Source organism: Papaver somniferum, unplaced genomic scaffold (assembly GCF_003573695.1).
Source record: "Papaver somniferum cultivar HN1 unplaced genomic scaffold, ASM357369v1 unplaced-scaffold_76, whole genome shotgun sequence".
In the NCBI taxonomy this organism is placed as follows: domain Eukaryota; kingdom Viridiplantae; phylum Streptophyta; class Magnoliopsida; order Ranunculales; family Papaveraceae; genus Papaver; species Papaver somniferum.
Genome location: NW_020650526.1, coordinates 3,372,907 through 3,388,856, shown reverse-complemented (window position 1 = coordinate 3,388,856; position 15,950 = coordinate 3,372,907).

The window sequence follows — 15,950 nt, the reverse complement described above, 5'->3', positions numbered from 1 at the left end:
TTCAATAGATACTTAGTTTCCGTTTGGGAATTTTCAATTTTAATCTTTATTTTTCACTTTTAACTCTTTTATTTTACCAAAACTCTTTTTTCCCTATTATATCTCCATTTTTTTCCTCTTAAAACATTTTTTACCCATAAATAATATTTATCTAAATCCGAGGAAATAAAATTTGGAAAAAAAACGGAAACTTAATTTAGTTTCCGTGTGATTAAGCTAAGGGATGTTCATCACCTACAGTGCGGTTGGCCTCAGATCCATTTCGCTTAGCTTCAAATGAGTTGTAGGTAAGGGAAATCCTTGACCATTGTGCTTGGCCTAAGAGTTCTCCCTCTTGGTTGGTGTGACATGGTTTTTGGGGTTGATTGGTTGAAGCAACTTGGTGATGTCATGTTCAATATGGCTGCATTTAAAGTGCCCTCATGCATAAGGGAAAGAAAATCACATTACAAGGAAGTTCTTCTACCCCTTCTTGCAGCGTGCTCAGTGGTGAAACATTGTCGAAATTTCTTAAGAGAAAATTTCCTGTATTAATTGGTTAGTTTTTCTCCATCCCTGCCATTCCAGTTTCTCGTATTCTATTTGCAATTACTTCTTTGTTGGATAATTTTAAAGATGTGTTTGCTGAACCAACTTCACCTCTTCCACCAAGAGAGTTTGACCATAAGATACCCTTAAAACCACGTTTAGCTCCTACATCACAGAGACCTTACAGATGTCCTATATTCAAAAGTTGTTATGGAGAAATTAGTTTAGGGTATGTTATCTACATGACTCATTTAATTAGGACACTTTTTTTAAGGAAAAAGGCAATGCCTCATAATTTCATTAATATGAAATTTTGATTACATCATGATCAATTACATCAGAAAACAGAAAATAATAATTAGTACTAAATTTATAAATTTCGAAACTTAAAGAACCGAAAAGCGAAAATTGTACTAAGATTTTACATTCTGCAGAAGAAATTGACATCATGATAATAGTTTCAAACCATTTTGTTTCTTTATCTTTTGAATCTTGATCATTGATATCATATATGTCAAATGCTTCCATAAAAAAGAATTAATATTCCCACAGTTCATAAATATGATTGTTGGATTAGTTGTTATTTCCTAATCCATTAATAATGGATTTGGAAACTTAATTCATAAATGTGCAAATATATTACTTCATTTCCTGTTTCAGTATTATGCTATCAATCACCGCTCACATTGCGTGATTAAGAGATGGTAATAAAAAAAATATAGTGATACATATATATATATAATTATATATAAAGATCATAATCATCTTTGTATCTATCTATTCAATTAGTAGAAAATCTCGTTTACCCACCAGAAAAACAATTGCAAGCATGAGTAGCAGATGCACAAATATTTTACCCACTATAAAATTGCGTTTTCCCCGTATATAAAGATTAAGTACTTGTCTTGCATATAAGTGTTCGCTTAGGCACCTTAGTCGCGCCTAGGCGCTAAGGCATGAGGCAACGGGCTTGGCGCCTCGCCTCGCCTAACGCCTTTTGCAACATAGACGAGTACAAAAAATGCCCAAATGAATACAACGATAAGATATCAAATTGAATAAACCATAAAAAATGCGTTAAGTTGTTGAGCACACCCATATCAAAATATCAAAGGCTTTACATAGCCAATACACAATCATAAACATAATGTTAGAGCATTGCTCGGTTAAACCCACTAGCGTTGGTATGTCAAGTTAGTTGTCAATTTTAGTTGCCAAAATGCATTGTTGATTTAGTATATTAAAGATAGTTTCGGACTAGATTAGGTCTAAGAAAAACTACTCTTAAGGATGAAGACTGAAGATTACAAGAAGACATCAACAACGACTTCATCAACAAAGGTATGTGGTAATTGATTTCATTTGGATTCTTGTTCAATTCTACTTTTGTAGTCTATCCAAACAAATGCTCACTCTATGGAACAATTCCTATGACAATAAATGTACATTTATATATATACACTCGAGGTTATTTGAGCCACGACTTTTGTGACAATAACCTTTATCCCTGGAAAGGTTCTCATGTTATAGTGAATGAGCTTATGAATTCCACGAGTCAAGAATCACTCAATTCTGAGTTATTACGATGAAATTATGAGTGATTTATTAAAGTAACAATTATAAGTGTTGTTGTAATTGTTACAGTTCGTTAGTAGGAAACAATCCATGGGCTGCTTGTAACGGTTCACGGACTTGGGCCCAATTACGTGACTAGAAGTCTTTTTTAGTCAAATTGGTGATGTTTCCTTATCTAGATAAGATGGATATTAATCCAAACATATTTGATTATCATTTTAAAGTATTTGTGATAACTCTTAATTCCTGCCTAAGTTAAAATGTGATTTATTCACATAAATACAATATTTGCTAATTATTTTGGCAAGAGTTGTAACTTAGGAATGACTCCCAAATTTAGGAGAGTCTTGAAAAAGGAAAATAGCTTTGCTTAGATTTGAAGCTATCTTTCACTATAAATAAAGGGTTCGTTTCTGCTACACGTTTTTTATCCCCTTTCGAAAATTGGTGTAAGCTCATAAGGTTGTTTTCCATGTCTTCTGTTCGTCCTGAACAAGAGTGAGATAAAAGTCTTTATATTGGGATCATAAAGCCAAGTTGGGTTTAATCTTCGTGATTGTTTATACAACTTGTAATCTAGGTTTTTCACCTCTTGTCTATTCTAAGGTTTTCTCTTCTAATATAAAACCATTCAAGAGTTGTTGATCATAAACCCTAGGTTTTGATAGATTCAGTTTCCGATAGTACACCAACACTTGTTAGTCGAAATCGGAAGATAGAAAAAAAACTTCAATTTAGGTATCTCGTAAAAAACCTTAAGAAGTTTTAAACAAGATATCTCTAGATTTATTCTAGTTGTTCTTGTTGTAGAATCATTAGGTTTCTTTTCCTATATTGAAGAGTATAATAATCCCTAATCTACAAGTTTGTTTGATATTACTTTTACCTAGTAATTGTTTTTATCAAAATAAACACAAGATTTCCAAAACCTTGATTTACATCTAAAAGGAAATCAAATCGGTATTTTGTGCAAACAAAAGATCTAATCGTATCAATTGTGTTGTTGTATCTTCTAAAGAGAGCCTTTGGTTCTGCTAGAAGATTTACGAGAAGAATTCATAAAGACAATCGGTGTTGTGCTAGAAGATTTATTAGTGCTGAAGCAGGTATTACATCTTGTCCGAATAGGTAGTAGGAATCTGGTGAAACAACTTATAATCAGTGTGTGTTTATTCTGGACTAGGTCACTGGGGTTTTCTACTTTTGCGGTTTCCTCGTTAACAAAATTTCTGGTGTCTGTGTTATTTCTTTTCCTTATTATATTTTATTTATATAATCGAAATAATACAGGTTGTACGTTAATCAATCATAGTTGTTAAATCCGACCTTGTTTGTTGGATAAGACTTGATTGATCTTGAACAATTGATTTTTTTATTTTCACATTGTTAGACCAGTCTGGACTAACCCTGTTTCAAGTGGACACTGTGTTGAAATATTCCTTTAGGGATTGTATCTTAAAGAGGTTTATACACGGTGGATATTGAATAGGTTGTGATTAACACAAAAGATTTTGGTTCAAGAGTTTCAAACTAAAATCAAGTTTACAGACTTGTTTCTGTTTAACTCTGATTGTGCTGAAATAGAGATATAGATATTTGGTATACTTTCCTTTAGATTGAATCTGACTGTCCAGTCGATTCTCTTAAAAGTATATTTAAGAAAGTTCTCTCAGATTTCCAAACGAATTGTTGGGTGTGGTTTTTAGACCCCCGCATTTTCAATTGGTATCAGAGAAGGCCAACACGCTAAGACCTCATAAGTCTGTGTCTGTAGCAATCTGATTCTATGGACAGAAGTGCTATCTCTATACACGTACCACCAGTCTTCGATGACACGAACTATTTATGGTAGGAAATTGCTACGCGTGCTTTTATACAAGCGCGAGATTTTCAATCATGGGTTCGTATTGTTAATGGCTATGATCCTCCATTAGTTACAGTAGACGGTGTAACTGTTGCAAATATTGGTGATTATGATAAACTTGAGATTCTTGCTGCAAAGCAAAATTCTGACGGATTAAATTCTATCATCCATGCCATTATCCCAGATCTTCAGCACCATGTTACTACATGTAATAAGTCTAAAGATGCTTGGGATATCTTAGAAACCGTATTCGAAGGGAGTGCCGCAGAGAAAGAAGCAAGGCTTCAAAATCTAGCTTCTGACTGGGAAAACCTTCGCATGTCTTATGATGAAACCTTTGATGAGTTTAACCAAAGACTTTCTTAAATAGTTAACTCCTCATATAAATTAGGAAGAACTATTCCGGAGAAAGTTATTGTGTCCAAAATTCTCAGGTCTCTACCATCAAGATACGAGTCTAAGAAACATGCCATTGAAGAAGCAAACGATCATTCTACACTCTCCAGAAATACTCTTGTTGGAAAGTTAAAGATCTTTGATAATGAACACGCATCTAGAAAAGAGGTGATTTCTCTTAAAGCTGCAAACAATTCTGAATCCTCTAAGGATAAATCTGGTTCGCCAGATGCTAAGGATGTTACTCCACGACAATTTAGAAAACTCTTGAGAGACAGGAAAAAGAGTTTTTCTAAAGTTACAACATCTCCTAATGATGATGTACAATGCTATAACTGTCGTGGTTTCGGGCACTTGTCTTCAGTATGTCCTAGCTGGAGTCATAAACAATCGGCATATGCAGCAGCTTTGCTTACTCTTGATGATGGACCCGAATATTATGATCACCAAGAGAACGCAGGCGAGGTTGCATTATCTTCTAAAAAAATTCTTTCGGATACTGATTTTGATTCTGTCGAAGAAGTGTTCCATAAAGATCCAGTTGCTAATAATCTTCTTAAGGAATGTCATCCAAAACTCTCGGAAGCTGAAAGCACCATACTCAGTGAGAAAGTTAAATATGAAAGACTTCGTTGTCAGAATAAAGACTTGCAAGACCAACTTGATTCTATTGGTGCAAGAGATTATCTCAACGAAATACGAATGCTTAAAGAAGAAATTGTCGGAAGTCGAGATCGGGAAAATATTCTTCAAGCAAAGCTAGATAACTTGGAGAACATTGAGATGAACTTGTTATTTGATTCAGAACGAGAAGATCTTAAAGTTCAATGTGAATCATCCAAGAATGATCTAGTTATTGCGCTCGAAAAGGTCAAAAGGTTGGAAGAAGAAAACTCGAGCTTAAAAGAGAGTCTGTCTAGAAATAGCAGCTCAAGAAAATTAACCTCGATATTGGGAGCATGTAGAATTCATCGTGATACACGAGGATTGGGCTATGAAGAAATAGACGGTCCTGGTATTAGCAAAGAGGTAAAATTTGTCAGAGCTAAAGATTTTTCTAAAGAAAAACCTTCCACGGTTGACAAAAGTGAAGGATCTCTACCAACTGCCGATGACGAAAAGAGGAAATTCTGTCAAACTCCAAAGAAAGCACATACACATTCAGTTAACACTAAACATAACTTTTTTCATTTTACTAAACATTGCTTTTATTGTGGAAAACCAGGTCGCTTGCAAAGGAATTGTAGATATCTTAAACGAGATAAAACCAGATCTAATTCTGTTAAGATGACAAGATCTGATGTTCCAAACTAGAGAAAAACTGAGACTCATAATTTCAGTTCTTCTAGTATTCCCTCCAAGAAGTTTCATAATTATATTGGGGAGAAAAAGAAATATGTTGCTCCAAAAGCTACTCATAAATGGGTACCAAAGAGGATTAATAAAGCAACGAGTACTATTAAGAAGGATCTTCCAGACAAGAGTTCGACAAGGGATAACATCTTAAAAATGTATGGAACAACTATTGAAAGTTTCAAGAAGTTGTTAAATTCCTAGAGTCCATGCATGATTTTGTTTCAAATACTTGTGGTGAGTAAGATTTTGTTCACCTCAACACAACCTGATTGTGTTCGAAGTGCATCCTCACTAAGAAGGCCTAGTACATGCAGTGAGGATTGCAAAAGAATCGGGGCGCACATATTATGTTGGGTAATTTTTGAATATGTGGAACAATTTATTGTTTCGAGCTGAGTCTAACTCGCTTACATATTTCTCGAAATATGTGTTGGTAAGCTTTCGCTTTGACCAAATTCATCTTATATTATAAGAAAATTTCCGAGTAACATCTTACATGGTTTGTGTGATACAATCATTTGGTGTAAGACTTGGAATGTTTCGATAATGATTATTTCAATATATTGAAAATTGCTTTGATGCAATAGTGTGTGAAAACGGTTATTGTCATTATAGAAGAATGTTTCAATGATTGAAATAAAGAGTTAAGAATGTAACCATGTTTGGATATAAGCATATATAGTGTGTTCGCACATTAGTGTATAAATCCACAAACCGGGAACCAAGTGTATGCATATGTGTGTATACCAAATTGGTGAAGGAGACAAGATAATTATGCGTACCCGTACGCATACTGGCGGAAGTTTTCGAACCGAAAATATCTGCTGAGTTTGGGAATTACAAAATCCTAAACTAGTCACCTTAAGTATGCGTACCCGTACGCATACTGGCGGAAGTTTTCAAACCGAAAATTTCTGCTGAGTTTGGAAACTTAACAAACTCAAATCTGGTTGCTTAAGTACGCATACCCGTACGCATACTAAAGCTGGTTACTTTGTCAAATCGGTCAGTTCATGGACTTAAACATTTAAATCATAAGGAATGCAATCTTTACAAACCGTGGCTATAATGTTCATGATTGATTCAAGTGAATCAAACCGAGTTGGTTTCAATTGTGTTTTCTATTGCAATTGAACAACTCTTTAACTAGCTAGTTTCATTTGAGTCATTTGAACTAGTTATGGTTAAGATGAATATGGTTAAATACCACGCGTATGATTCTTAATTACCTAACTTGATTTGTGATTAAAATTCTTAAGCATAACAGGTTAGAAGCAATAATCAAAACCATTGGATGTTGGTTTTTATTGTCAAAGAATATTTTTCATACACTGATGGTAACCATTCTTGGTGTAAATCCTGGTGAAAAATGTTATTCTTCCTTCTAAGCATATCAATTTTTGTTTAATTTATACAAGTTTGTATCTTAGAAAAGATGATCACAATACTTGATCCTCATGATTATATATTGTGTATTGTTACCATGAGACAGTTCTATTTATTTAGTAACACGATCTCATGAGAGACTTTCAATGATTGGTCCTTAGCTCGTATCTCCTTGTGGGATTTCTAAAATCCAATATATAGATCCTTGTCCTTGGAGAAAGGTCACTCTTGTTGTTCATTCGGGAATGATATTTTATGGGGGAGAGTTAATTTTGAACTTGTGCCTAATTTCCAAATCTTTGTGGGGAGAAGCGGTTGTGGAACATGTAGGGGTTAACTTGTATCTTAATAAACTCCTTGATGAAGTCACTAAGTTTCGACTCTGTGATATCATCTAAAGTAAAGTTGATATGTTTTATTTTGGTCAAGAAGTTTCTCTATGAAAATTTCATGAGGATCCCACTTGTTTTCGTACCTTTGCCAATTTATATTGACAAAAAGGGGGAGAATTATCTTGTAATTCACACTACATATACAAATAGTTTACGGATCATTATGTAAGGGGGTGTGGTTTTCATGTCTAGATGAAGTATTGACTAAGGGGGTGTGATACATATCACCGTAGTATTATTGTCAAAGTTGTGATACAATTGAACTTTGATATTGTGTAATAATACTATGACGGATCTTCAACAAGTACAGGATGAGCACACGCATAGTTGAAGAACCAAGGAAATCAAGCATGTCAGATTTTGGAGCTGTAATGAGTACAATCCATATGTAAAATGGTTTTGTCACTAAAATTGACAAAGGGGGAGATTGTTAGAGCATTGCTCAGTTGAACCCACTAGCGTTGGTATGTCAAGTTAGTTGTCAATTTTAGTTGCCAAAATGCATTCTTGATTTAGTATACTAAAGATAGTTTCGGACTAGATTAGGTCTAAGAAAAACTACTCTTAAGGATGAAGACTGAAGATTACAAGAAGACATCAACAAGGACTTCATCAACAAAGGTATGTGGTAATTGATTTCATTTGGATTCTTGTTCAATTCTACCTTTCTAATCTATTCAAACAAATACTCACTCTATGGAACAATTCCTACGACGGTAAATGTACATTTATGTATATATCCTCGAGGTTAAAGAACCGAAAAGCGAAAATTGTACTAAGATTTTACATTTTGCTGAAGAAATTGACATCCTGATAATAGTTTCAAACCATTTTGTTTCTTGATCTTTTGAATCTTGATCATTGACATCGTATATGTCAAATGCTTCCATAAAAAAGAAGTAATATTCCCAAAGTTAATAAACATGATTGCTGGATTAGTTGTTATTTCGTAATCCATTAATAATGGATTTGGAAACTTAATTCATAAATGTGCAAATATATTACTTCATTTCCTGTTTTAGTATTATGCTATCAATCACCGCTCACATTGCGTGATTAAGAGATGGTAATAAAAAAAATATAGTGATACATATATATATATATATAACTGTATATAAAGATCATAATCATCTTTGTATCTATCTATTCAATTAGCAGAAAATATCGTTTACCCACCAGAAAAACAATTGCACGCATGAGTAGCAGATGCACAAATATTTTACCCACCATAAAATTGCGTTTTCCACATATATTAAGATTAAGTACTTGTCTTGCATATAAATGTTCTCTTAGGGCACCTTAGTCGCGCCTAGGCACTAAGGCATGAGGCAACGGGCTTGGCGCCTCGCCTCGCCTAACGCCTTTTGCAACATAGACGAGTACAAAGAATGCCCAAATGAAGACAATGATCGATAAGATATCAAATTGAATAAACCATAAACAATGCGTTAAGTTGTTGAGCACATCCATATCAAAGTATCAAAGGCTTTACATAGCCAATACACAATCATAAACATAATGTTAGAGCATTGCTCAGTTAAACCCACTACCTTTGGTATGTCAAGTTAGTTGTCAATTTTAGTTGTCAAAATGCATTCTTGATTTAGTATACTAAAGATAGTTTCGGACTAGATTAGGTCTAAGAAAAACTACTCTTAAGGATGGAGACTGAAGATTACAAGAAGACATCAACAAGGACTTCATCAACAAAGGTATGTGGTAATTGATTTCATTTGGATTCTTGTTCAATTTTACCTTTCTAATTTATCCAAACAAATGTTCACTCTATGGAACGATTCCTATGACAATAAATGTACATTTATATATATACACTCGAGGTTATTTGAGCCACGAATTTTGTGACAATAACCTTTATCCATGGAAAGGTTCTCATGTTATAGTGAATGAGCTTACGAATTCAACGAGCCAAGAATCACTCAATTCCGAGTTATAACAATGAAATTATGAGTGATTTATTAACGTAACAATTATAAATGATGTTGTAATTGTTACAGTTCGTTAGTACGAAACAATCCATGGACTGCTTGTAACGGTTCACGGACTTGGGCCCAATTGGTGATTTTTGCTTATTTAGATAAAATGGCTATTAATCCAAACATATTTGATTACCATACTAACGTGTTTGCGATAACTCTTAATTCCTGCCTAAGTTAAAATATGATTTATTCACATAAATACAATATTTGCTAATTAATTATTTATTTAATTATTTTGGAAAGAGTTGTAACTTAGGAAAGACTCCCAAATTTAGGAGAGTCTTGAAAAAAGAAAGTAGCTTTGCTTAGCTTTCAAGCTATCTTTCACTATAAATAAAGGGTTTGTGACTGCTACACGTTTTTTTATCCCCTGTGGAAAATTGGTATAAGCTCATAAGGTTGTTTTCCATGTCTTCTGTTCTTCCTGAACAAGAGTGAGATAAAAGTCTTTGTATTGGGGATCACAAATCCAAGTTGGGTTTAATCTTCGTGATTGATTATACAACTTGTAATCTAGGTTTTTTACCTCTTGTCTATTCTAAGGTTTTCTCTTTTGATATAAAGCCATTCAAGAGTTGTTGATCATAAACCCTAGATTTTGATAGATTCAGTTTCTGATCGTATACCAACACTTGTTAGTCGAAATCAGAAGCTAAAAAGAAAACTTCAATTAAGGTATCTCGTAAAAAACCTTAAGAAGTTTTAAACAAGATATCTCTAGATTTATTCTAGTTGTTCTTGTTGTAGAATCATTAGGTTTCTTTTCCTTTATTGAAGAGTATAAGAATCCCTAGTTCACAAGTTTGCTTGATATTACTTTTACCTAGTAATTGTTTTTATCAAAATAAACACAAGATTTCCAAAACCTTGATTTACATCTAAAGGAAATCAAATCGGTATTTTGTGCAAACAAAACATCGAATCGTATCAATCGTGTTGTTGTATCTTCTAAAGAGAGCCTTGGGTTCTGCTAGAAGATTTACGAGAAGAATTCCCAAAGACAATCGGTGTTGTGCTAGGAGTTTTATTAGTGCTGAAGCAGGTATTACATCTAGTCCGAATAGGTAGTAGGAATTTGGTGTAACAGATTATAATCAGTGTGTGTTTATTCTGGACTAGGTCCCGGGGTTTTTCTTCTTTTGCAGTTTCCTCGTTAACGAAATTTTTGGTGTCTGTGTTATTTCTTTTCCGCATCAAAATCATCAAATTTTAATTAATCTATTAATTTACAACTTTCAAAGGGATAAAATACAAAAATAAATATTTCAGAAAATTAGAAGGAATCCTAGCGACAAGCTGGTCTCCAACTCCTTTCTGAATAAAAATCTCTAATCTGTGGAAAAAGTCATTAACTTTCTTCGCAGTAACATCAAACCTAGACAGATGGTTATGCAACCTATTCAATAAAACCACCAGGTCATCACCCAAATCACCGAGTGTCGTAAAATCCAATGCGCCAAAACCATAACCTTGATCTAAACATTTATCAAGATATTTTTTATTTTTACGAGTAATAGCATTGCCCAAAGCAACACCTGGATGAAAACTACTAGCCCAATTACCAGTGAAAGGCGAGACCCCAGTGACATCAAAACACACATCACGACCATTGTCCCAGTTGAGAACCAGAATGTCAGCAGGACGCAACCCATTTCCCTCATTGGACAAGAAACCTAAATTGACTTCCTTCCTGGAAGGGACTCCAGCACGGAAAAGCATGTCAACAACAGTGTCACGAGCGATCATGAAGATATTTAATCCCCACATCCTTCGCACAATGCAAGTAATGATCTCCAAAGCATTCCATATCTTTACCACATGAAGTACATGAGCTATTTTCGGGAAATAAAGGAATACCCAACTGATAGATCAAAACAGCACTAAATTGTCTGGCACCAACCCTCTGATTAAGACCTTCAATAAGTAAAGCCTTGAGGAAATCTTGAGCATGACTAGCTTTGTTACATTGCCAAAGGGCACTGTCATGGATAGTCATAGCAAATTTGGATGGAAACTCCTTCATGACAACGTCAAAATATTTGACTGCCAAAGTGTTCATGGGATGGGGGGCAGTTAAATCAACGTTGACTTCAGGACCACAAACATTCGAGAACAACTCAAGAGCATGCTGAAGACCTATATCGGGACCTTGGAGAGAGGTGTTGTGAAGGATGACATATTGGAGAGGCTGTGTTTGGATACATGACGCTAAATAACAATAGTGCATAGCATCAGCCATAAAATAAATACCTAGTCCACCGTACCTGAGAGGTAAAGAAGCAATCTGAAGCTACAACAGACCCAAGCCAGGTCCATCATTCGTGACAATGTGACGCAAGTGCTGGAACAGGTGTGTGTCGAAGGCGACTTGAGAGTCAGCTAGGTACTCCTGCCTAGTAGTTCTCATGGAGAAATACAATTTAGAAACCCCTGCACAGCTTCTCAGTAGGTGTAACTCGCACTGTGGATCTTCTAATAATTTCAACACTGCATCCATCAAGGATGTAGTCTTGTTCACCCTATTACGAACCAAATTACTGCAAAAATTGTGATCCAAGCTAACCTGGCCACCAAGAAGCTTGACACCATGAAACGGCCTGCTGACTTGAGGAGGAAAAACACTATCACATCTAGCGTCTACCGAAGGCCAGAAAACCTCGGTTTTGGAAACGTTCAGGTGAAGCCCAAATTTACCTCCTTCGGTTTGAATGATATTGAAATCCTTGGAAACCATTAAAGTATCCCCAATCAAGGTTCCATCGTCTAAATACCAAGCCTGAAGGTCCAAATGGCACCGTTCAGTAATCATTTTTACCAAAGGATGAGACCGAGAGGGTCACCCTGTTGAACCCCTTGTGCTGACAATGGGTTCTAACCTCTTGCAACATAGCAGTTCTATTCACCATATTAAAGGAGTTGCGAAAATCCACCAACAACATTGACATGGAAGAGCAATGACCTTTTTCTAGGATAAGTCGGTTAACAGAGTGTAATATAGCTTTACCACCACAGGGACTCCAACACCAAACTGGAAATCCTCTAAATAAGAACACGTTTGCTTACCAACTGCTTGCGATGGAACTTTGGAAACAAGGCGTCTCCACACGGTACCAACATCGATGGGTCGAATGCCCCCATCAGGCTTAATAAGAGGCGTAATAGGTGCACTAGCTACGTATTCTCCCAACTGTGTAGGGCATAAACCCTCAAGCCACGGATTTATCACCCCGTTAATGGAAGTCAACAATTCATCAGCGACGGCCTCGGCAGATCCATTAAGAGCATCCAATAGGTGTTGAACCCTTAAACCGTCTCTATCGCAAGAAGTACCCCACGGAAAACTTCGAATTCTTCCAAGGACCATCTCACAGGATGAGACAACACTGCCAGTAACCGCAGGCATGGTGGGGATGACGGGAGGAGGTGCATATGGATGTTTATCAATCAAACCCTTCAAAGTGTCCTCTCTAGTAGGAGCGATACCACTAGAGGTTAAAACCTTAATAGTAACAGTAAACAAACCATTCCTGATCTTTTTCTTACACACCCTAAGGTTTAAAACTTCCTGGCTAACTTTCTTACGCTGCGTCTTCTTGGGATGTCGATGTTCTGCCAACAACTCGTGAATCAACTTGAAACAGCCATTAGGATCATACCATTGTGAGATAGAGCGATTGATAGAAGTTGCCTGCAACTTCTTTCGAACACCCGACTTCTCCTCTTGACTGTTTTTGGGAATATATAAATGCAACACACAAACAGGCAAGGGCAATAATTGAACCCAATTAATGACATCCCTGGGGTTTGATAACACTCTATCTAAAGTAAACTTCAGTACTCTAGAGAATTGTAGTTTACATTTAGGAGGAATGTTCTTAACAGTTTTAAACTGTTTTTGAAAAACCCCATTTAGAAGTTCCAAGTCGAGGCAAGCAGGACTAGTGTGTAGTTCATCCAAGTCATTACAAATGGCAGGGAGCGCCAACATAGGAGGAGGGGAAGGAGGGAAGGATATACCGTGGATAATGAACTCAGCTTCTCTGCCATTACAAGGTCCGGAAAGAAAACCACCAGGGTGTAGCTGAGACTTGCAATCTCTACTCCAAGAGTGAATCTGCATACAATCGCCGCATAACCACATTTGGAGCTGAGACAATACCACCTCATAACCTTGATAAACATCATGAACAGATTCCATCCTGTGTCTACAACGATCAGTTTCTTTCCCATTCAGAAAACGTTTATCGTTTAAGTGCTTAATCAGAGACCCCCTGACATAACCTCTGCCTCCAACCCCATCACTACAACTATCGTATCCCTTGAAAGGACAATGGAAGAACGAACCAGTTTGTGATGATGCCTGGGAATCACACCTGCCATGTGAAAGGATAGTTTTAGGCATAACCCTAAAAAAACAAACCCTAGGTTGATGCTCCGCAGAAGGGAAGCAATCGTTTGGAGAAGAGATCTTCCACCCAGAGAGGAATCACAGAAGAAGAAAGAGGGTTGATCAAAGAAACCCTAAATCCTTCACCGGAAACCTCACGGAGTCGCCTTCACGGAGTCGCCGGAGACTCTCTCTCCAGTTGTTTAAATGAATGAATTATATTTTATTTATATAATTGAAATGATACAGGTTGTACGTTAATCAATCATAGTTGTTAAATCCGACCTTGTTTGTTGGATAAGACTTTATTGATCTTGAACAATTGATTTTGTTATTTTCACATTGTTAGACCAGTCTGGACTAACCCTGTTTCAAGTGGACACTGTGTTGAAATATTCCTTTAGTGATTGTATCTTAAAGAGGTTTATACACGGTGGATATTGAATAGGTTGTGATTAACACAGAAGATTTTGGTTCAAGAGCTTCACACTAAAATCAGGTTTACGGACTTGTTTCTGTTTAACTCTGATTGTGTTGAAATAGAGATATAGATATTTGATATACTTTCTTTTAGATTGAGTCTGACTGCCTAGTCGATTCTCTTGAAAGTATATTGAAGAAAATCCTCTCAGATTGCCAAACGAATTGTTGGGTGTGGTTGTTACACCCACGCATTTTCACATAAAAAACAAGTGAGTTCGCAATAATTAATCTACTGTGAAGGTCCAATTCACCAATTGTTTAAGTTTATCAGAAAATCACCATATCATCCCGAACAATCTTTAAGGTTAACATTGATACGGAATGCCCCTTATGGGCCCGACAAACTCAGCAGTAGGGTTGATAACCAAGAGGATGCTCAACACAATTTATAAATAGTTCGCAAACATCGTTAAATACGAGTATCGAACAAATCATCAACAAATATTGATGAAAGTAACTTACCTAAGATTTATCCGTATAAAACAAGATCATAAAAACATGTAAGTATTAAATCATAGAGCTGGGCATAAGCTCAGAATTCGTCAAATGCACCAAATCATTGAGTTTGTGCGAAAAACCTGTTTTAAACCACTTACACTCAAAAATTTCCATGAGATTTGTACAAGTCATAAACTAAACCAATTTTTTTTATCATATATGAAGCCTGTTTTAAAAACTATATGAAGCCTCTATTCATATAAAAATTACCAGGAAAAAAAAAATAAATTCAACATCTCAAAGAAATAACGACGTAAGTATAAAACATCAATAGAATTCAAAAATTTCAGATTGCAGAGCATGTACTCAAAGAATTGTGTAAACTTCGTTACGCGACAAAACTGAATGGTTCTTGGCTCATTTTTAAAGAAAAACATAAGCTACCATATAAAAGTTACATAAAAAAATAATAAGCTCGGGACCAAGTCTAAAACACACTAAAAAATTCTGTCAGTAATATTTCAACCAGAAAAACTATTGATCTAATATTACTCACTCAAAAATTCGTACACGCTTTGTTTCTCATGTGAATCCATTGGTTCTTGGCTCATTTGAAAGAAGAAAGGTTAAGCTATCATTTGGAAAAATATAAACGAAAATAATAAATATAGTAACAAGGTAGGAAATCTCTGGAAAAATCAGACATAAATGTTTACGGAAAGATATAGTTTTAAGAGTTCAAACTTGAAATTTTCTTCCCCGACTTCATTACTTATCGGAATCTATTGATTCTTGCACAATTTTAAAGAAGAAAACGCCCTCTTTCATATGAAAAATATAACCAAAAATATAGGTTAAATGAGATAGATGTAAAACTAGTTTTAAAACAAGACAGAAAGATGATTTCATCAATCTGTGAAATGCTTTAAATCAAATTCCAAGATGAAGTAGTAATTATTTCCAATAAATTCAAAGAACCCATGGATAGATTTACATGTAAAATAGGTCAAACATCAAGTTAGATGAAATGCCTAACTTAATTCATGAACCCTAAATTTGAAATCAAATGATAACAAACATGCAATAGCTCATCTTACAACATTTCATAAGAACATGAATTAAATTAAACATGAAACCAGAGAATAAAA